Source organism: Coturnix japonica, chromosome 2 (assembly GCF_001577835.2).
Source record: "Coturnix japonica isolate 7356 chromosome 2, Coturnix japonica 2.1, whole genome shotgun sequence".
NCBI classification, from domain to species: Eukaryota; Metazoa; Chordata; class Aves; order Galliformes; family Phasianidae; genus Coturnix; species Coturnix japonica.
In genome coordinates, this window is record NC_029517.1 from 69,111,219 (window position 1) to 69,133,184 (window position 21,966).

At 37.7% G+C, this 21,966-nt stretch overlaps 1 long non-coding RNA gene across 2 annotated transcripts in view; it reads right to left on the reverse strand.

The window, feature by feature from the left end:
- The window catches only part of LOC107309719, a 259,412-nt gene extending 238,316 nt beyond the window's left edge, over positions 1-21,096 (reverse strand). For both annotated transcript variants that reach the window (XR_004306127.1, XR_004306126.1), the window contains exons 1-3: positions 20,915-21,096; positions 19,537-19,575; positions 16,198-16,355 (exon numbers count right to left, since the gene is read on the reverse strand). This is a non-coding gene — a long non-coding RNA (uncharacterized LOC107309719). The remainder of the gene's footprint in view (positions 1-16,197; positions 16,356-19,536; positions 19,576-20,914) is intronic.
- Between the last annotated feature and the right edge of the window lie 870 nt (positions 21,097-21,966).

Genomic DNA, 21,966 nt, shown 5'->3' on the forward strand with positions numbered 1-21,966 from the left:
TCCCTATGGTGATAAGGTGTAGCATACTGAGATAGAGCTGGGTTTTTTTTCCTTTATTTCTAAGAATAAAGAATTTCTAACAGAAACTAAAGCTCTCTGTATACAGCTCTCTGATGAAACATCTCTACCAATAAACATCAATGTTGTGTTGATTTTTTTTATGTTTTGATTCAAACACATGGTATCAATGGGACAAGAGATTTCAGATCTGCACACCTCAGATAAGCAAGTCTATCTTCATAGGATCTTACAGGTAAAAGATACTGTTCACTGGAGTCCACCTTCTCTGCTCTAGAGAAGAGTAAAGCCACCAGGGAGTGTGAGGCCAGAGTGACCAGGCAGCAAATCCCATGAGGTCCATAGAGAACTGTGGCATCCTCAAGCTGCTCTGACTCATACTCAGATTCAAAGGAGCTTTCACACAGGTTCAAATCAGAAGAACCTAAATGACAGGATAAAGACACAACTGACTTCTGGTCTCCTTGCAGGAAGACTCAGCTCAGTCTAAAAAAAAAAATCAGAGATTTCAATATCGAGCCTTTTTAATTATCTGATTTTCCACAGTACCCTTTTAATTATTTTTATATGGCATCCACCAGGGAGGGTGCATTGGAATTTATCTTTCTTTAGGGAAGAGAGATCTTGGGTCCCTGGAAGCATCCCTCTAGTTTGCTTTCACAGAAACTGGGCTCTTTACTGATAGAATAGAGCTGGACTATGGGAGTTAACAAGCAGTTGGCCAGATGGTGCCTGTCCAAAGGTGTTGGCTTTGTAGACAACTGGAACTACTCTTTGGGAATAAATCAGTGATACAGAGGAGCCTTCCTGCATTTCAATCAGGCACAAGCAGACAGACTATTAATGGAGATAATTATCTTTGCTTTTTCTTTTCTCCCCTCCCTTTCTCTCCACCTAAAATTGTAGATACAGACCCAGGGAGAGAGAAAGGGAAGATCCCCAGGGCAAATGAGAACATTCTTCCAAACAGCACAAGCAGAAAACAGAAAGCTAAATATTACTTATTCAGATGCTATCAGCACATACACCCCCACTGCTGATTTAATACCTATGTAATTAAGAAATCATATTCAACAGTAAAAGCATTTGATAGCATAACTTAAAGACAGCTTAAAGACATAGCTTATTGGTCCTGCACTCATAACACCACTCTTGTGGCATTCTGACCACTAAAATAATGCACTGCAAGAGGCAATTATGCAGCCTTGGGCCATAGCAGCAGCTATGTTACTTACTGTCTCAACTAATTTCATGTTCCAGTATGGAGAATATTTCAATGGAGTTCATGCCTGAAGGAGGGAGCACTGCTGAACAAACCCAAACATAAAAAGCCAACTTAACATCATAGAAATATCCACACGGCTACAAAAGAACATTTATTTCTGCCAACAGACTATTAAGTGAATATGATGAGACTGAATATTTTTCCTCAAGGGGAAAAAAAGAGTAGTAACTAGGCATCTGTTTTCTTCTACCACAGACCTCACACTACCACAAACTAGGCACCTCTGTATCACCCACCGTACATCCCTAGAAAACCTAGTGCAGGTTATCTTTACCGTGGCATCTTCAAGAAGCAGTCCTAAGGGATCCTCAGAAGCAACAGTAATCGGAGCTTCCAAGAAACTCAATACTGATGTGCCAATATAGAGCCAAAACAAGGGCTTTTATAGATCGTCTTCAACCATTCCATGAAGCAATCCGTAACCAGTTTACTTTTTCCTCTAGAAAATTCCCTCTGCCTGCAAACACATGCCTTCTATAAAAAGCTCCCTTTTTAAGTGATGCTAAGATCTTTTCCAGCTATCCCACAGACACCACTGTACAAAAGGTGTTTGCACTTGGAGGGATGAATGAAGTTCTTCAGAGCTGCAGCCATCAAATTCCACTAAGGCCTTTCCCTCCATCCCACAGCACAACCTTGTAAGCCTCCATCTACTGAATCACAATAGAAGACCAGTGAAATAGTCCAAATGTAGCGCATTTTTTCCTCTCAAGTAGCAAGCCTTAATTAACTATTGTTTATTATCTGAAGGGACTAATGGACTGACAGGCTTCAGGGCAAGAGTTTCATTTGAAAGCAGCCTGCTCTGAGAACATCAGCTGATGGAGGAATGCAATGGGGCTGATGTATTCCAAATGCACATTGCTCCCCACAGCATAGTGTATTTAAGTTCCTACATGCAGAGCCTAACTGCAGCATGCACATCTTTCCAGAAGAAAAATGCTCCCTCTTCCTAAGTAACCTGGCAAACAACTTCACAGAGCCAGTGCAAGGAGTGGGCTCCGGACTATTTATAAATCCTAATATGAATAGGTTTTTCAGAATCTTCACTGAGCAAACTGAAAGCTGCTCTGTAGTACCTACATCTATACTACTTAAAAAGCAACTGTTCCATCTAAGAAACTATTTTCAGTTCAAGCTGCATTCACTTGAATTTCTCAGGTAAGACTCATACTAGGTAAACAAATTATCAATGTTGCACTATGGACAAAATTGCTATCACCTAGAATAGAGTTAGGGAACTTTCTTACTTTTTAATGCAGAAAATATTTTCTGCAATGTCTACAGTCTTCCATGCATGTGACCTATGAATAGTTCCATTCTTGAGAAGCACAAAACCAGAAAACTCACTAGCACAATTTTTTATTTCATGCCCTGACACTTCTCTCATCATATTATCCCCTTTTCCCATCTGTGTAATGCCAATCAAAGTATAAAAATTCAAATGCAAATAGATCCTTAGAGTCCACATAACAGAAGTTTTGCATGACTGCATTAATTTCTAAGTTACAAATCTGTGATTTGTCTTCCTCCTTCCCAGCACTAACAAATGGACATGTCATATGTTCATTAATGCCATTCATTCAATTTCAAAATCCCACAGATTTATCTGCTGTCTTTCTGCCTACTGTTAGATTCCTACCACAACCCATGGTATGTTCTTCAAATAACAAAATTCAAGTACTAGAAAATACATATATCACAAATAAAAATATAAGAGATGCTGCAACAAGGCTTGTGTTCCTTGCCATATGCAGTTTACTTTTCCTAACAGAATTTGAGTAACATCCTGATTTAAAACAATTCAAGTGCAGACTATTAGGATTGCCTTTTCAAGCAGTTAAGGTAATGCCTTCATTCTCTGTACCAAGCCATACATGCAAATAACATAGCAACAGTATTAATCTGCCCATCTTTGAGCAATTCCATGATTTACAAAATCTCAATCACTTAATCATTCCAGTGGGAAGGGACCACAGGAAGCCTCCAGTACAGTCACTTAAAGACGGGTCATCTAGAATCAAACCAGCTTCCTCAAAGCATTTTCCAGTCAAGGCTTGCAAACTTTCAGGGACAGAGACTGCACATCCTCTCAGGAAACCTGTCCCACTTTGTGACTGCTCTCACAGAGAAATGACACTCCTTATAGCCAGCCAATGTTGACTGTTCCCAAATCCTTTCTCAATCTGCAAGATATGTGCTCCAAGAGGACTCCTTCCCACCTTTGTAAGCCTGTCCCTGATTTCCTCTAGCTTTGCATTGAAGCTATATCACATGCTTCCCTCTTATAGTCTCCTGATGCAGCTGCTTGCTTTCCCAAGCATGGGCTGCTCCTACATTTAGAAGAGATTATCCTTTAAAAAAAAAAAAACCTGCCATCCTTCATGTGCTCTTTTACCATTTAGAGCTCCAGTGCGATCCCACACACCAGTTGCCTGAATAAGCTGAAGTCTGTCCCCGCCTCAAGTCCAGGCTCTGTTACTCTTCCTCATGCCTTCCTTGCTTCCCCCCCCCCCCCCTTCCCCAAGACCCTGAACTCCACTGTCCCTCAGGGTCATTGTAATGGTCACTACAGTCAAGGCTGCTGTTAATTATTGCACTACCAACTGCCTCTCCACCTCCTCTTTGAACAGCAGATGAAATTATGCATTGCACTGATCTCACACCTTCAAGTTTGTATAACTATGTCAATCCTGACACTGTATCATTCTTCCAGCTGATTTTGTATGTTCTGTTCATCCCTCAGAAGGGCAACCTGCAAGTCAGACACTTCCTCAAGTTGCCTAAAGATTTTTTCTTTCTCCTCACCACAAGATGATCTATAACAAACTCCCATCATGAAATCCTTCTTCCCTTACCAGCCTATCCCTTTAGCAAGACATGCAAGTTCTCAACATGATTGTCAGCTGTCCCACGGAGGAGCTTCCTTCCCTCACTTGTAGGACTACTCCCTCAATCCCCACCTGCCCTTCTTATCATTCCAGAAGAGCCCAGAGCTGTCAGCTCCGGCATTCCAGTAACACTTGCCCAAGTTATTGCAACTGCATTGTAGTTGCCTTCCATGTACAGAGTTCTGGTTCCTCCTTTCATTCTGCATCCTGAGCTCCTGATTCCTGACATTTCTCTTAGTCCCATAAGCAATCAATTAAATCACAGAGGTACTTTCCTCAGTACAGTGGTAAAAAAAAAAACAACACAAAAAACAACAAAAAACAGAAAAAAAAAACCTCACAAAAATAAACCATATGATGTGTACGAGGAACTCAAAGAATGAGATTAGTTATTCAATTTTGCTCAATAAAAAGAAAAAACATTTGCAGCTTCCAAGAGCACACACAAATCTAATTTGATGAGTGACAATATGATAAGAAATGCAAGATTCCCCAATATGAATAAGTTTAGCATTTGCTGTTCAAATCCCAAGTTTTGTACACATATTTAAGAAAAAAAATCTCCATCCTGAAGCAAGTTATAAACCACCTGTACACAAAATAAGGATTGTCACATCTCAACAGCTCCATTATCTTCAAAGTATTTTCTGGATAAATACCTGTGTAATCACTTTGTCTAATGAATTTCCCTGTTCAAAACAGACTGAAAGAGAGCAAACTGCTGATGGGAACAGGGAGTGAATCCCACAGCTCAATACACGGTGTGCATTTAGCAATGAAGCTGCAGCCAGAACAGTAATGGATACCTCACATGACCACTTCCATCACTAACTGTGATCAAAAGAAATAGGAGGAAACAATTTAAGATGAGTCATTTTATACCAGAATACAGATCTTCAAATTTCTTCTGAAATCCAGTCACATTATAGACCAGAACTAATTTCCAGAAGTATCAGAATGAAATTTAACAGAGCAGTATTTATACTGCCTTTACTTCAGACAGTATTTGCTATGTTACTTTCCAATAATATTAAAGTGCTCCTTATGCTTTCTAACTAGTCATAGTGATAAGGACTAGGGAAGGAATCCTTCTCCTCTACTCAGCATTGGTGAGGCCTCACCTTGAGCACTGTATTCAGTTTTGGGCACCTCAGTATAGAAAGGATATTGAGATGCTGGAGCAGGTACAAAGAAGGGCAACAAGGCTTGTGAAGGTCTTGCAGAATACGCCCTATGGGGAGAGGCTGAAGGAACTAAAGAGGCTGTTTAGTCTGGGGTAGAGGAGGCTGAGGGGAAACCTTATTGCTCTCTTCCAATACCTGAACAGTGCTTACAGCATGAGCAGGGCTGGTCTGTTCTCACTGGTGACAGGATGAGGGGAAATGGCTTCAAGTTGTACCAGGGTAAGTTTAGGCTGGATATCAGGAAAAACTTTTTACAGAAAGGGTTGTTACTTATCCAAAGTACAGATGGCAGGTTTAGTGCAAAATGATTGCATGCAACTGAGCCCTTATTCATACATATCCTTACTATTGTTTAGTAGAAAATATTAACTAGGATAGCATCACTTCAAGAGTTTTACATTCTGTATGCACAACCAAAAGTTACGTAGGTCCAAGGTGTATAAAAATTGCCTGAGTAAAACAATACAGAGGTACAAGATGGCAAAAACCCAGTCTGAAACTGGAGGCCATGTAAAACAATCATCAGTGTGGCTTTCTGCAGCTAGAATACAGACTAGAAGTGTTCTGCTTATCTTCTGTTATATCAGCTTCAACCTGTACAGGAATATCAATTACTTTGCAAGGATGGCCCTCACTTTGCAGCTTCAAAATTGAAGAATGATAGCAGCATATGTTGATTTTCTTATCTTTCTCACAAAAATAGTCCCAATTTAACATAATCACTAACCTTGCAGCTCACAGAGAAAAGGACATTTATTTACTGGAACATTTTGAAGGTATGAAATTCAATTTAATAAGAGGTATATTAAATAACAAAGATTTAGAAAAATATAAGCAATTAGATGGCAATATAGTTATTTAAATAGATATTTCTATTGAATATTTGCAAGACTACACTTGTCACTAAATTAGATGTTGTCCCATGGTATGCATTATAAATTAGGAGGTTCATTTCATGAGGTTTATAACCAGTGACTGGAATTCTAATCAACAATATAAATTAGCATCTTCTAATATTCTCAGTGTTTTGGAATCTGTTTTGATCTCACGCTAGTTTCATGCAACACTAACTTCTCATCTTCCACAGACTCCTGATCTATGCTGCTGTAGGTTAGGACAGACCTTGTGATTCTATGTGAAATGCTATGGGACTCAAATATTTTTTTTTAAAGGTACAAACTAATATCAAAATATTTGCATACTATAAGGCACACTTAAGAATTCTTTTTGTTGTAGTTTGTTTTTTTGTACCGGTGACCATTCTTATCAAATTGCTGCTCTTCCACTTCTCTACATTGTGGGTTATCTACTCCCTTAAGCTCCCAAAATACTCTTATTTTCCTTTCTGAATCTACATGCTGCAATATGTACCTGCAATACATACAGCAATCCTGTCTCTTTTACATTTTCTAGGGAAAAAAAAAGAAAATATATGAAAAAGTATAGCAGATTCATTTATATTCCAAGAAATGTGAAATATGCTCATATTCCTACTAGCGGTGATATTGCCTGGGCTACTGAAATATCACATTGAAACAGAGCAAGAGACAGGCATATTGGTTCCTTCTCTCCTGTTACTATGTGCATTAACGTAGTGTCAAAGCTTCTATACAGCAATACCAAGAAGGCACAAGAAAATGTTATCATCATCTTACACAAATTCTTTGCCTTTCTCTGATTTGAAAGCTAAAGTTTAAAAGAAGCAAACAAACAACAACACAAGACTGAAATCCATAATGATGCCAGCATTTTACGGTCAGAAGATGAAGAGTAAAAATGACTCAGTGTGGAGATACAATGACATAACACAGTTACAGTTATTATATGAAGGAGATCAACAGGACAGAAGCAGAGAGTGAGAAGTCACAAACCAGCTCAGAAAAAGAAAAAAAAAATATATATATATATATGCTTAAACATAAAAGATTGCTCAGAAAAAAATACAGAAGCTGTTAAGCCATAAGCCAACTCAAAGATTTAGGGAGAAGGGGAAAAAGAAATTCTGACTTGGTTGGTAGCCATTATAAAAGTGAACAGTAATATAAAGCAATAGGATGCTCTGGCCTTAAAAGGAAGAATTTACAGCACAATCATTGACATTCAGCAAAAGGAAAAAATCTTGACTCTGTAGGGTCGTAAATAAATTGCTGAGACATCAGCTGAAGTGAAAGCCTTTTTGAAGGATATGAAAAAGGCTGAAGGCTATAGTCTGGACACATCAAAATAAAGATAAAAGAAAAATGAATTTCCTAGAATATGAACCTATAAGTAAGTGAAGCAAAGCCTATGGAGGCATAAACTGAGAACTTTCACATGACTCACAGATTTGGACAGGGGTTCCAAAGGATTTATAGGAATAAAAGATTTAATTCTTCGCTGACCAACATATGATATTTGACAGCTTTGATGTCTTGTTTACCTTCTCCTTGAAACCTCCTACCTCCAATTTGTATTACTTACCTTAACCCACACTGGCATCTGTCAGTTGGATTCTCGAAGCAATTTAAGCTAGCCTGTATAACTTTACTGGCTAGTCATGCTCAAAAGAACACTATACTTTTCCATGCTTATCAGCTGTTCCCTATGCACAAGCACAACTCTTCACATATCACATTCATAGACACTTCTACTGCCCAGTGCCTTAACAGGTTTCCAGAAAGCAATGCCATGACTGAGCAATCCAAATTCCCAGGGGAATCAAGTGCCACACTCTATTCCCTTTTGCAGATAACAACTTCTCTATAGCATCTAGAGATGAAACTAAGATAGTCTTAATAGTAAATATGCATAAAGAAGACCGAATCATCAATGCATGCCCTAAAACCTGTATATTTGAAGTTTTATTAGAGGCCCTTTAAGACAGGAATGAACAGAATGGTCTCTATAAGTATCTGAAATATTTTAAAAAAAAAAAAAAAAAGCAACAGATTTCATGAGTTGTGGAAGTCACAGAAATGAAGATATGCATCCATCTTGGGTGCATTACACAGCGATGGGCTTGCACAAAAAGAGCTACACGAACAAGTTAGTTTCAAAATGTACATCTAAAGCAAGTTGCCACTTTCAGTAGTCAGCAGATCCTATAAACAGGATTCTATTTATGCTACTTGGAACTGAAAACATAAAGCTCCGTAAGACTTAACCATCAGAACAGTACATAGAAAAGATGACTGGTGTTTTGGCAGAGTAAAGGTATCTAACACACAACTTCAAACATTAGTAAAGGAGTCTAAGTCAACCCATATAGTAGAACGGCATTCAGAAGCCTTCCCCCTAAGCAAAACTGTAGATAGTAAACCACTTTTGACTGTACATTATCTTTGTTTTCCTTAAAAATGCACAAACTTTTTTTTCTCCTGAAATTTGTTTGGATTATTGGACAGGTTAAAAATCCTCCTTAATTCCCAGATGCAAACTTTCTTTTCAGTTATTAAATGTAATACAGTAATGTTGCCCAGGTTATGTTTTCAAACTTTCCAGGCAACATGAATCCCTATCAGCCTCTATTTCATCTTACAGTTATTTCAGTATCTTCAGAATGAGATGGTTTAGGACTCTGAGAGCCCATGCTCTGGATTTAGAGTTAATCAGTAGGTGTATGGCAAAATTACAGTTCTTAAAATCAAAGCCTAAACGCTAATTCCTCTCTCACCAGAATCAAGAAAAAAATAAATAGATGAGGGAAAAAACCAAACCTTAACTGATTTCACTGCATTGCTGCCAGCTTACTTCTTTCATTCTGTTATCTGCCTCCCTTATCCAGAACTCTGCCAATCACACTTGATAGCATCTCTACAAAGTTGTAAGGCTGCTGAGATTTTCTTGCTGATTTTCAGAAAGACATCTGCAATGAACACAGACAATCTGCTACCCTTGGATTCAGCCAACTGAGCTCCCTGACACTACTGAGGCATTGTATTGCTACCATCAGAAGCAAGGCTAGGCCCAGAAGACAGACTTTCAGATTCGATCAGATCTACAAGTCCTCAAAATAAATAAAGGCCTTCAGAAATATTACTATAGGTTCATATTTTACCGCCATAATCCAAATTTGGAATACATAGAATTAGCTGGATATTTACAAAATTACCCTGCACTAAATACTTCATTGACAATTATTCTCCCCTAGTATGGATGTTAACTTTCTAGAAGTATTTAGTATTGCTCAGGATGATACATGCTTCAAATCAGTTACAAGAGACACATTCCTAAAGCTTTTCAGCTAAAATGAAACAAAAATTTGCTGCACACAGCTTTTTAAGTCTGTAAATGGATTGCAAAAGTAAATAGTGTTTCATGCATCAAATACTGCCAAACTTAAAGGAATAATTTTTAGAAATAAAGAAAAACTTAAGTGTTTCAGTGCTGGAAGACAGGGAACCTCATCACAAAGAACAGATGAGGCTGTGCTACATAACTAAAAAGTAAATTCAGGCTTTATGAACAAATATTTTATGAAGTTTACTCCTTATCTCCTCTTTTCCATTTGATTGAATGCTAGAGTATCTAAAGTACTGTGTCTTTAAAATGCCCCTAATTCTATTGTAGTACTGAGAAACCCATTTATCCATAAAGGTGAAAACGTCAGTTTTTGCACAGCCACTATTCAGAATAAAACTTCTAGGGGTGAAAAAAAGCAGAATATATCCCAGGAACTAACATGAATTAAAATAAAATTCATTTAAAGAGACAAACAGAGAGGGGAATCACAAAGGCACTTAAAACACTGGTTTGTCCTTCACTATGTTTGGTGAACTGAGTAGCAGAGGTTTTAATGAGAATTAATGACCAGCTGGGGTTAATGGTCCTCAGCTACACCTCAGATCATTAACTCCTCCCTACCAGTTATTAATCCCCAGGAAATACCCTGTACCTCTCTCTTTATTGCTCAGTCATAAGTAGCAAGAGATGATCAGCCAGTCAAGATCCTGGCATGATGTGAATGATCATATTCCTACCTCTTCACAGTGTGTCTTGTGTTACAGAACAAACTTTTTAGACATTACAGCACTGAGGTTGCAAAAAAGACAAAGAAACATGTAAACAAGGAAAACAAACATTTTGCCTGGTGATTGCATTTCATATCTCTTCCTATAATATACACAATGCTTGTAGCCCATATACTTATTGGAATTATACAAATCTGTTTGCATACCCACTGCTATTAAACTCCCAGAGGCCCTTTCCTTTGCAGTTCCAGAGTGCATAACACAGCTAGCATCCCTGTTACTTCTGCTGTAAGTACCATGCAGATGTTACAACATACAACTGTGGAAAGATTATCATCACTTGTAAACCTAACATACCATACTCAAGTATCAGAGGTTCATGGAATCACAGGATCCTACAGCCGGACCCTCAAACTTTCATTGTTAAGAGCAGAGCTCAAAGGAGAGTCGGTTCACCCCTAGCCTTTCGTTTTCCCGGCCCAGGGAAACAGCTGGTGCAACCCAGTCCCAAACCTGTGTATCAGCAGAGAATAATCAAAGAACCTGTGCACAGAGATAATGCAAGAGTAAGTACACAGTCATTATGTTTAACTTCGTAGCAGAGTAAGATAGCATGGGAAACTGGTTTGACTGAAGAAATGAAGTAACATTTGTCTGAAATAGTGCCTCACAGACAAAAATAAATTCATCTTTATCCAGAATTTCAACTCTGAAATCAGAATTTCCAAGAACATGACTATTGATCAGGATATACCTAACTGCAAGTACGCACTGCACTCATCCACTCTGCAAGATGCCATTAAAACATAGTTAACAGGTGTAAGATGGAATGATACAAAGATGGTAACAAAGATGATAACAGACATTCAAAAGGTTATTTATAAGGAAAAACTCACCAATGTGGACACCCTCACTAGGAAATGCTGAGGCAATCTCCACAAGATGCTGCCTTAGTGGTGGTCAGCCCTTAAATGAGGTCTAGAGAAGGTGGAGTCGAGCTCCACCCCCTTCCGGGAGCACAGCTAAATTACTCTCACCTATGCTCCCACAGCTGACACAACACTTGCCTCAGCTGATTAATGAGAGGATCAGGCTGTGATTACCAATTTCCCATACAAACAGGCAACCTGAAGATCATATATTCCAAACAGATCTTTAATGCGTGTTAATCCTTGCAGTACCATTTTGAGTCAGTCCCACAGAATTAGCAAAAAGATTACTTTTCTGTTTCATCTTTTCTGGTTTATTCCGACTGCCCTCATGAAACTTCTGGGGTACCGATATTATATAAAGGAATCAATAAATGATGTCTTTGTGTCTTGGTGAATACGCTCACCAATAAGAAAAGCCCTAACTTGCACAGAACAACTCCATTCACTTCAATGGAACATCAGTGCAAATACATGCCTGAAAGCATTGTAGTCTTCAGTGGACAGTATCTCATTCTCCAAAGGCTATAAGAGGTTGATTACTATTATGGGGAATTAAATCACATTAAGCTTCAGATTGAGATATAGACCCTTTCAAGTCACATTTACCGGTGATCCATGGTGACATAAATTAAATCAATTATTTCTTTTATTTGTATACAAATTACAAGTTAAATGGATGTTCTGCTGCCCTACTTAAATGTATCTATAAGAACAGAACATCTTTTGTGCTTCTTCCTCTGACATCATCATATTTTTATTAGTTACAGGTTGGATATATTTTGAACATTCAGTAGAATAACTCCCATTTAGAAATAAACAAGCACTGGATACTGTCAAAATTAGCAGAAGGATTAGCAGAAGAAAAGAGTCATAAGAAAGAGGTAGTATATTTGACTTCAGAATAGTTTGTTTAGGTCCTTACATCACTTCAGCTATAATGTTTTCACTAACTTCAGAAGGCTTTGGATCAAGACCTGAGTTGGAAAGGAAGTTGACAACAATAATAGGAGTGTAATTACTGACGCCAACAGGCTTTGAATTGGTCCATTTTTATGAAAGCTGTTTACACTGTCTAAGTAATCCAGACAGTGCTATGTTTGCTACTCCTATAGTCAGAAAATTAGGCTAGCATGGCTTATTGATTCACTGTTTTCACTATTTGACAGCCATTAGATGTTATGTTTTTTATTTTTTTAAACTTAAAAAATCTTCAGATTTCATGGGTCTTAAAAAAATAAAAACACAACAACTGTAGAACCTCTCTTTTTGGCATTTTTTTTTACCCAACAACCAAGCAAATTATGATAAAGCATCTTTACACCAACCACTTACATTTTACAGGACGTTTTTCCCCTCTAATTAATCTTACATGTCAATCACTTTTAGTAGATGTTGTAATTATTAGGTACATTTCAATACACCAGATTTTAAAGATTTGTTTGATGTTGAATCTATATATAGTAGATAATTGTATAGTTATTAAAGTGACTCATTTAATTCCTTTGCTTGGCTGGAGGAGAGGGCTATGAATACAAGTTTCTGTTCACTTCAGTACTGAAAGCATACACTGCAAACAGCTACAAGTGTACACTTTTAAGGATCACTTGTGAAATGTATTGGATGTGTAATGCCAGTTTCTGAATCCTTCTGTACCCACCAAATAGATTCATAGAATACAAAGACCTCCTATTCAATTCACGTAAATCAATCTTACGACTCAGGCACTACATACTTAGAGGTCAGATAGATGTATCCTTTCTCCTTAAAGGAACAACCTATAGATTACACATTTCTAAATCAGATCTCATAGGTGACTACTTACAACTAGCTGAGCAGAAGTCTTACTAAGTACATTATTAATATGGTTGTTTTTTAATAGAAGAGACTAAGACATCTTCATCACTGAAATACCGACCCTGGCTTCAAGATGGTCTAATGCTTTTCAATCATTCCACAGATGACTGTGACAAAACAGAACAAAAAGAAACAATAATATAAAGCATCACTACAAACAAGGTGTATTTTCAACTACAAAACTTGCATGCATTTTTAACACTACAAATATGGATCTATATTCAATTCTCTAGAACCCAGCTTGCAATTCAAACATAAATTTGCTTTTCCTTACTCATGGGGAGAAGGAAGAAATCTAATCAAATTCTACAGAGTGTTTTCTCTGCTATAATTTAGTGGTAAAACTGGCAGGCTGCCTAACCACGTCAAAAAGGGATACATTTGAAATGCTGTAACTATAAAATAACAAGGAAGCTTTTAGCCACATTCATGTAGTGGAGACTGGGAAAATGTTTACTTGTAACGTGGTTACCATATGAAAAGATTAATCTAACAGGAAAATACATTATAAAGTTGTGAAATTGTCTTGCTTGATGTATAAATATTTTATGTAAATAGAAGAGGATTTGGGATTCATATAACATTTATATATTTTTAAAACTAAAGACAGTGCAACTGCCTCAAAGCATTTTTCAGCAATACTCTGTCTGCTATCTACACTAACGCCTTATTTGTTTATGTTAGCTTTTCCCCTAATGAAGATGGCGCCGGTGGTTCTGTCTGGATAAGCTGCTGACAGGACACCATCAGCTTCGGTGGAAGGCATTACTGAGAGAGAACAGGCATTTTTTCAGCTCAGTGGCTCTGACTGCTGGCTACGTAGAAAGAAAATTGATGCCAATGGCTGGATTAAGCAAAGATGACTTTCTTCAAGGCTGTGACTGTAGAAGCTTGAGGAAATTGGGATGGCTTACATAGGAATGTTCTTTGAGACTCATAGCACCTTTCTCACAGTTTTTTGGTTATTTTTTACCGCCACTTTCTTCATGCAGCGTGTCACTGGAACACAAAGTCCTTGAAGACTGAAAGCCCAATTCTAAATTGTATGCCAGAGAAGAAGGTAAAGGAACCTAAACCATAAATGAAAAGTCAGATGGCATTTTCAGTTCTAACCCAATGAAAGTAGAGCTTGATTTTTGTTATTGTTATCTGAGACATTGGTCCCATTTGAGAAATGACTAACAGTCAACTAAAAATACCAAGACTTTCTTAAGATGTAGACAACTGCTACCACAAATATTGCTCTGCAATACAAGGATAGGACTACCTTCATGGAAAAACAAACACTTTCTACCAGATTTCAAAATACTTTCAAGAGCTGCAGCAGACAGTAAACGTCTGAGACAAGACTCAAGGCAAAGTCTGATGAATTTACAGCCTTAGCTGCTCAAATTCACAAGTCCATAGGAAAGAAAAATACATTCATTACAGAATTTATAAAACAACACAACTTCCTTGAATGACAGATAGCATTAGAACTCAACTTAAGGACAAAATAGCCTATATCTGGGTATTAGGGGCTGTGTCGCAAAAGAAAGCTATGACAGAGCCTTCTAATGGGATACAGGCACTATGGAGTAATAGCAAATAACAAAGAAAGAAAGAAAACTGTCTCACTCCATCTGATGACTGGCAACAGCTTAGGAGGATTGTCATCTCCATACAGAGAAACACCACTCCTCTGACTGCTAACCCTTAAATCAGGCTGAGAAGGGGTGGATTCAGGCTCCACCTCTTCTGTCACTCAGGAACATTGCTTACACCTTAGCTCCCTGGGTTAGCCACACATTCTCACCTGGTGCTTAACCATTGGCTCAAGCATTGATTTGGCAAATGTGCTGCAGGGACCATGATGAGTTGCTGCATTTTCCAATCAAAGGTGTGGCACTGAAACCAAAATATATCTTCCTGGATGGTAGTATAGCAATGTTTACATACTGCAGTTTTATGGATCATTCTGCCATTGCAAACACCTGTAGATTTTTAGGGCAAGGGGAAGGTTCAATGAAGGTTAAAGCTATTGCATACAGGGAGCTGGATGATGCTAGCATATCTCTAAACCTAAACATGACCAAAGTTTGGACCTTCCTCCAAATGCACAATCAGAAGAATTCTGTATCAAGGTTCCATATATATATGTTTTTATTATCACACTATTTTTATGCCAGTGGTGAGCTCCAATGGAATACCTCTGAAAATCAGGCAATAACCTGCCACATACAATTCTATTGATCTGTCTTATGCAATAAAAAATGCAAGGGTGTCACCTGGGTTACAGAAAGCCACCCTGAGAAGAAGAAATGTATCCAGCAAATGGCATCAAATAGAAAACTTCAAAATCCCTTAAAGATGCCTACAGAAATTTCACTAAAATACATGTTGTACACAAAATATATGCTCACAGCGTGGAGCATAGCCCTTGAAGCAGCAAGATATCAGTATCAACACTTTCACGTGTTATACATCATCTGAAGCAAGGGGGAGGGGAAACTAGCACCTAAACAAATAACCCAGTTCCCACATACAGATATGCATCAGTCAAACCAAAGATTGTTTCGTTATTAATCATAGAGTAAAGGAGTCTAAAATGAAGTTGATTTCTTTTAAATGCCAAATGCATTGAAGCAGCAGTCATTTATTTTTATGTCATTATTTCTTTTGATACTGTGCAAAATACCTCCATTTCTAAATGCTGGTTTTCTAAAAACATAACCATTAGGATAGTTGTTACATATTTAATTTCATGCTCCACTCAGCATAAAGCAGTTGAGAGACTGCCAGCCAGAGCAAATTAAGTAACCGGTTAGATAATTTCCTGCTTAATTGAAAGCAGGTAGTTTTTAAAAGTAATAATTGATTTTGTTTTCAATGACTGTGTAGCTATTTCTTCCTTTTTTTTTTTTACTCCTGTTATTAAACAAGATTGCACTGAACTGTTGTACACAGTAATGACAGACACAAAAGGAGAACTGGAGAAAACTCTTCATTAATATTTTAGGTTCCAGTTGCAATATAAGAATAGGGAAATGGCATCCCAATATCAGTCCTCCACTTCAAGATCACATAGAGATTAGAACTTCTTACCTTCATGCTCTTCAGAGACAAGAAATGAGCCAGGAACTTCAGCTTAGTCCAAAGTAAAGAACTATAACAGACAATTGATCTCAGCAGAAGAAGTGGTCCAGAGTCACTGCTGTCTTTTTGCTTTTAGGAATGGTCACTCCAAAATGAAGCTGGAATGTCTAAGGGCAGCAGATAAAGAAATCTTTGACTGACAATTTTGCATTATTGGGTAGAAAATTACTTAATTCTCCACGACTGTCAAAACAGCACCTGTCACAAGAAGTTAATGCACTTGAAAATTATATTTAAAAATAAAAGAATAATTGTTCTATTAAAATGATTAAACAAAGAAACCCCTTCACTTTTCTGATCTGAAGAAAAAAATTATGATGAGTGTGTCCATCTTTTTTCTTCCACTTCTTTGAAAATTAACAAAAGGCAAAGCACATTCTACATGTGTAGAAAATATTCTTGCAAGCTTTGTATTACAATCCAATGTTTTGACAAGTTGATACAAGAAATAGTCAAACTCCAGGCTGACTCATTTTTTACTCTATCCTCATAACTGCTGAGCACCTAGGACTACTTCCCTTTGCTGTGTGCATATATATAAGCAACAGTTCCAAAAGGGGAGTGATGCAAGCACAACCCAGAGACTAAAATCAGTAAAACATCCTTATAAAAACCAGAAGCTATAGCACCACACCACTTGCACACACAATCAATTTATAACTACTACTACATGCCAAGATAATTCTCCCAATGAAAAATCATTGCTGAGTTCAGACTATTAGGTATCTTCCGTATTGCAGTTATTGATGAATGCCCTGAGACAATTAAGATCTGCACCAGGTAGAGCAAGCAAGAGTTTTGCAGACTGTCAGGAGCTTAATTCCTGCATTACTGAAGTATTACATACAGTTTTAAGTATTTAGATCTCATATTTAGTATACAAATCCTTCTTCTGAATTTGCAGTCTTACATGCAAGGATTTAAAGAAAAAAACCTTTATCCACACAGAATAGAGCTTTGCAAGGGAACCATAAAAATCAGGCATATGTCTTCTTGAGTTTGTTTTAAGGATGTACAGACACTGACATTTACTGATATTCTAAATGATGAGGGTGTTTTTCTTTTTTTGGTTTGTGCTCTCTGACAAACCCCTCAAGGAGTTAATAGTTTTAACAGCAGCACTACGTGATTTTGTTTTGCTTTCCCAAAAATCCTTGTTGCTAACCATAAGGAATTCTCCTTTTTTTAAATTTAAACATCATCCCTACAGTCCTTAGAGTTAACCCATTCATATATAGTGGTACATGACACCTGTTTTCTTGATTAACCGTCTTCCATTTTTAACATGTGACTACATCTGTCCAAATACAGGAAAACGTATTTGTAGGCATCTGTGTATGCATCTCAGTCTATAATACGGTGGTCTGGCATGTCTGGGGAAAGCTATTAACAAGTTCAGAACAGATATTTGATTCAAAGAAGAAAATACATGTGAGGAAGCCATTCAGTCTGTTCCACACAAGTACCTGACAAACACCATGTCATCAGATGCTGCTTCCGTACTATAAACATTACCGAGGCAAAACAGCTCAAACTCCTAGAGCTTTTCAGATTTGGATTAGGAATGCTTCTCGTATCTCACCACTTGTGAGGCTAGATAGTGTGGTTGCCATCAGTTAAAAGTTTTAGTTCTCAGAGTAAATGAAACGCAACTCAATGCACGCTCGGCAAATCCTGACATTAAGTAGTATATCTCACGCAATGAAGTCACACATTTCATGTTTACTGTTACAGTTGCCTCCAGTTCAGCAACAGGATTAGAGCTGATTTATAATATTCTCTTCCAGTATTTATAACGTTTCTCAGTCCTTCTGTCTCCTTAGAGGTCAAAATAAAGATCATTAATACTGCAAATTGTCAGGATGCCCACCACAAACCTTAGGCCGGGGTCACTTACAAATCAAATTTGTACAAACAGAAGTTGTGGGAAAGGAAGAGAGTAAAGAGGAAAAAGTAGGAGAATATGACATAGATATGTTAAATCTGGAAGTGGGAGAGGGGGAATGTTTTTCTTTGTGATATTCAAATGAATATTTATGATGGTCACTCCAGTAAGTAGCTGTTTTGCTTGAGGACACTGGAGAAGCTTTTGGCAGACATTTGCATAAGAATATTTAAAAAATTAAAGGTGTTCACTTTTTATAATTATCCAAATACCGCTTTTCAGAAATCCAAATTCTAGATGTTATTTAAGAATTTACTATATGCACACAGATACAGTGTAAGTGCATGTCTAACTCATACAAATACACTCTGTGTTTAAATTCTTAAGTCTAAATAGAGGCTAATGCAGGTTTTATTTCTGATATCTTCTTCCAATTAAGGCAGTGGATGTACAGTTATTAGGACAGATTTGATAGCGCTACACTGAACTGTGACCACAGACCATAATCTGCATAATCTGTTTCTCAAACAACTTCCAAGAGACACCAGATTCCAGATCCTTGGTGAACTTGCACCAAGAACTTATAGCCAATTAAACTGTAAATATCATGAGTAAATCTAACTACTGGATTACTTTTTCCCAGTACTCAAGTGAAGTTATTTTCCCACAAGCTTTAGAAAGAAAATAAGTTATTAAATATCACAGATGTACAACACAGATTAAGGTCTAATAATTCATACTTACACAGAATAGCTGGCATTCAAACCAGTTATAAGAAAAGTACAGCTGATCATGGATAAGCAAGCACTGTAAGATGTGCTCTTTGGAACAGAGAATACTGTATAACCAAACAGGTGAAAAGGTTTTTCTTTGGAGGGGAGGTAATTAGTGAGAAGGAGAATGAAATGGTGTCTTTCAGAAGGACCCCTATGTATGTGTAGACACACGCTAATTCCGAGTTCTATTTTCTTTGCAGTTTCAGACTGCAGTTAATTTCTAACTAAGAAGGCTAAGCTATAATAGAAGGAGCTTCTAAACAAGAGCATAGTTCCAGGCTTGTCCTGTTCAAATGACCTTAACATAACTGTACCATCAACTGAAGCAAGAACGTTGTCAGGTTCCTAGGAAATACAAAGTCATAATAGCAAAGAACAACCTCTCCTTTATCAAATGAGTATTTGAAGAGGACAGTCTGGAAAATATTTAACAGGCCATTCTTAGCTACAGTTTCTAGGAAAGAGACAAAACCTTTGCTCTTACTCTAGCCTTGAGGACCAACCAGCTTGGAGAAGTCTTTACAGAGGCCAGAGTGAACACTGAGATGCTTGCTGGAGTGCACCATGCTTAGCCACAGTCTTATCTTTTTCCAGTATTTTATGGCCCTTTGCATTGCCTAGACTTACCTGTCTGTCAGGCTCTGAAATCAATCACAATTGCCATATCTGAAAAGAAGACAGAGAAGGACAGCACTAATGATTTTCTACAGGAACTGTGGACAAAACAAATGACTTCAAAATGTTAAATACAGTTCTTAGCCAACCAGGTGAAAAAATAAAATCAGCTTAAATTCAGACCATTAAAATTTTTTCCAAAAATCAAAAGCAGGTTCAATGTGAGGGCTTCAGTCCTGTAGATGACTTGTATCCAAGGTCACACTTAAGGATAAATCAATTTGAAATCAAGCGCTATGGGTAGACCTACTTTCTCAATGGTTATTAATCTCAAACCATCTGCCCTAACCTCCCTTATGAACACGCTCCCCACAGGAAAGGAGACAAAGGCTGAGCAATGAAGTAGACTTAAGAAAGAGAAGCTCCAGTGCAGTGTTTACCATAGTTTAAGGTACCCAGCTCCACAGTTTTCACTTTACTATTTTAATTCTGGACTAGTAATGGTGATTTACAGTGCAACACAGCTTAACTGAACAACAAGAAACTTCTGAATACATGTTAACAGGTCTCTCAGAAACTAAAGAAAACTGCATGTCTTTTCTCCTCTAAAGAGAGAACAAAAATTTTCATAACCGCAAATAAACCTCTACAGAATAAAATACAGTGAGATAGCTCTATTCTGAAAAATTTACCTACTTTCCTCTTCCCCTCAAATAGCAGCACTGTTAATGGTCTCAGCATTGTAAGGGCTGAATGTGCTCCTTTCATTCTGTGTTCAAAATGAGTGCTCTGGTGTGGGAAAACTAATCATGCTGTCCATTTTCTGTGGGTAATTAAAATCTTCTAGAACTTCTATGACAAATCTCAATTTATACCAATACAAAGAGACACAAACAAGATGACACATAATTGTTCTCTGTACAGGATTACTGGTGAGTTCTTTACCCCGTACCTGGGTCAAATACACCTCCCACCTTCCCACAGAGGACAAAAATGCATGTCAAAAAGGAGCATGCAGGGAAACACAGAGCTCGTGGTGGTTCAGGCAGGAGCTCCTTCCCTTAAATCCATACACTGCAAATACAACACAAGTAGATGCACCACAGTGAAGTCCTCCTTCAACTAATTCTGTCCTTTGATCTCCAGGTCCACTGAAGCTTCAGAAGCACTGTATCTGATTAGGTTTAAAATAACATTTCAGAGTTTCTGTTAGAATCACTCTTCAAGTGAATCCTTTCACACACAAAAAAGCCACAAGGAATTATTTGTATCTAAGAAAAATGGTGTAGAGCAGTAGGTCTCCTTCTCAATATGGTGATCCTTGTTACAAGTAAATCTTGGTGCGAATTATAAACCTAAGTTACATTGGAGAGTTAAGGCACACTCTTACCTCATGCCCCAGAGATCCTCCAGGATTCAGAGCCACGTAATTCTAGATATAACCTCTGCAGATACCAACTGTCTAGCATGTCAGACTGTATTACTGAACACTGAAACACCACATTTGAATTGATGAATTTAACCCAAAGACACGACATTTTCATTGCAGGACAAAGAGCTTCTTTAACCTGGGTATAAAAGCCACCCTCGCTCTTCCACAAGAAAAACACAGAGCCCTGGCAGCAGAAGCGAGCAAACCTTCCAGCACAAGCACACAGCAGATGCCATGAGGCTGCCAGAAGTACATTTACCACAGTTAAGAGCCTGAACGATTGAAAACACGAACCTCCCATTTGACAATATGAATAAGACAAATAGCGGTAATTAACTAAACATGTTACAATCAATGCAAATACTTTTTTTTTTTACTTTATTAATTATGACAATATAAAGGGCTACTGTCAGGTCAAATCTGGTCAGCCACTTTCTTCCTCTCTTGCCTTAAATCACTGTAAACATTTTTCTTTTTTTTTTAATTCACATGGAAATAGCTTTACATAAATAAAACACTGCCATCTACTCACTATTCACACTGCTATGGTAGACAGGAGTTTCAAGGTTATAAAGCTTAAGGTTTTTCGATGCTCACTCCAACAAGAGGTACATTATTAAATAATGGGATTTTTCCATAAATTAGTTTGTTACACTACAGTCTTAGAAACCATTTTTTGATTGTATGTATGTATGTAGATGCATGCAGAAGCCACACACACACACAAAATTCATACAGTTATCGCAGTTCATAAAGTTGGTATGAACCCTTTCATGACCAAAGCTGACTACTGGACAGCTCTGGGAATGCAATAACATAATGAAAATGCGCTATTTGCAGCTTCATATCCCAAAATGGGGCCCAGGAAATAATTCTCAGTCCTGAGCCTTCCTTAATCTCCTTACATCCAATCAACAGTAGAGAGATATCTAAAATTCTTCCTATTTCACAGATCCACTCGAGCAGTTTTTTTCTTTCTGTCTCTAAGATCATTTCACAGAACAGCATTT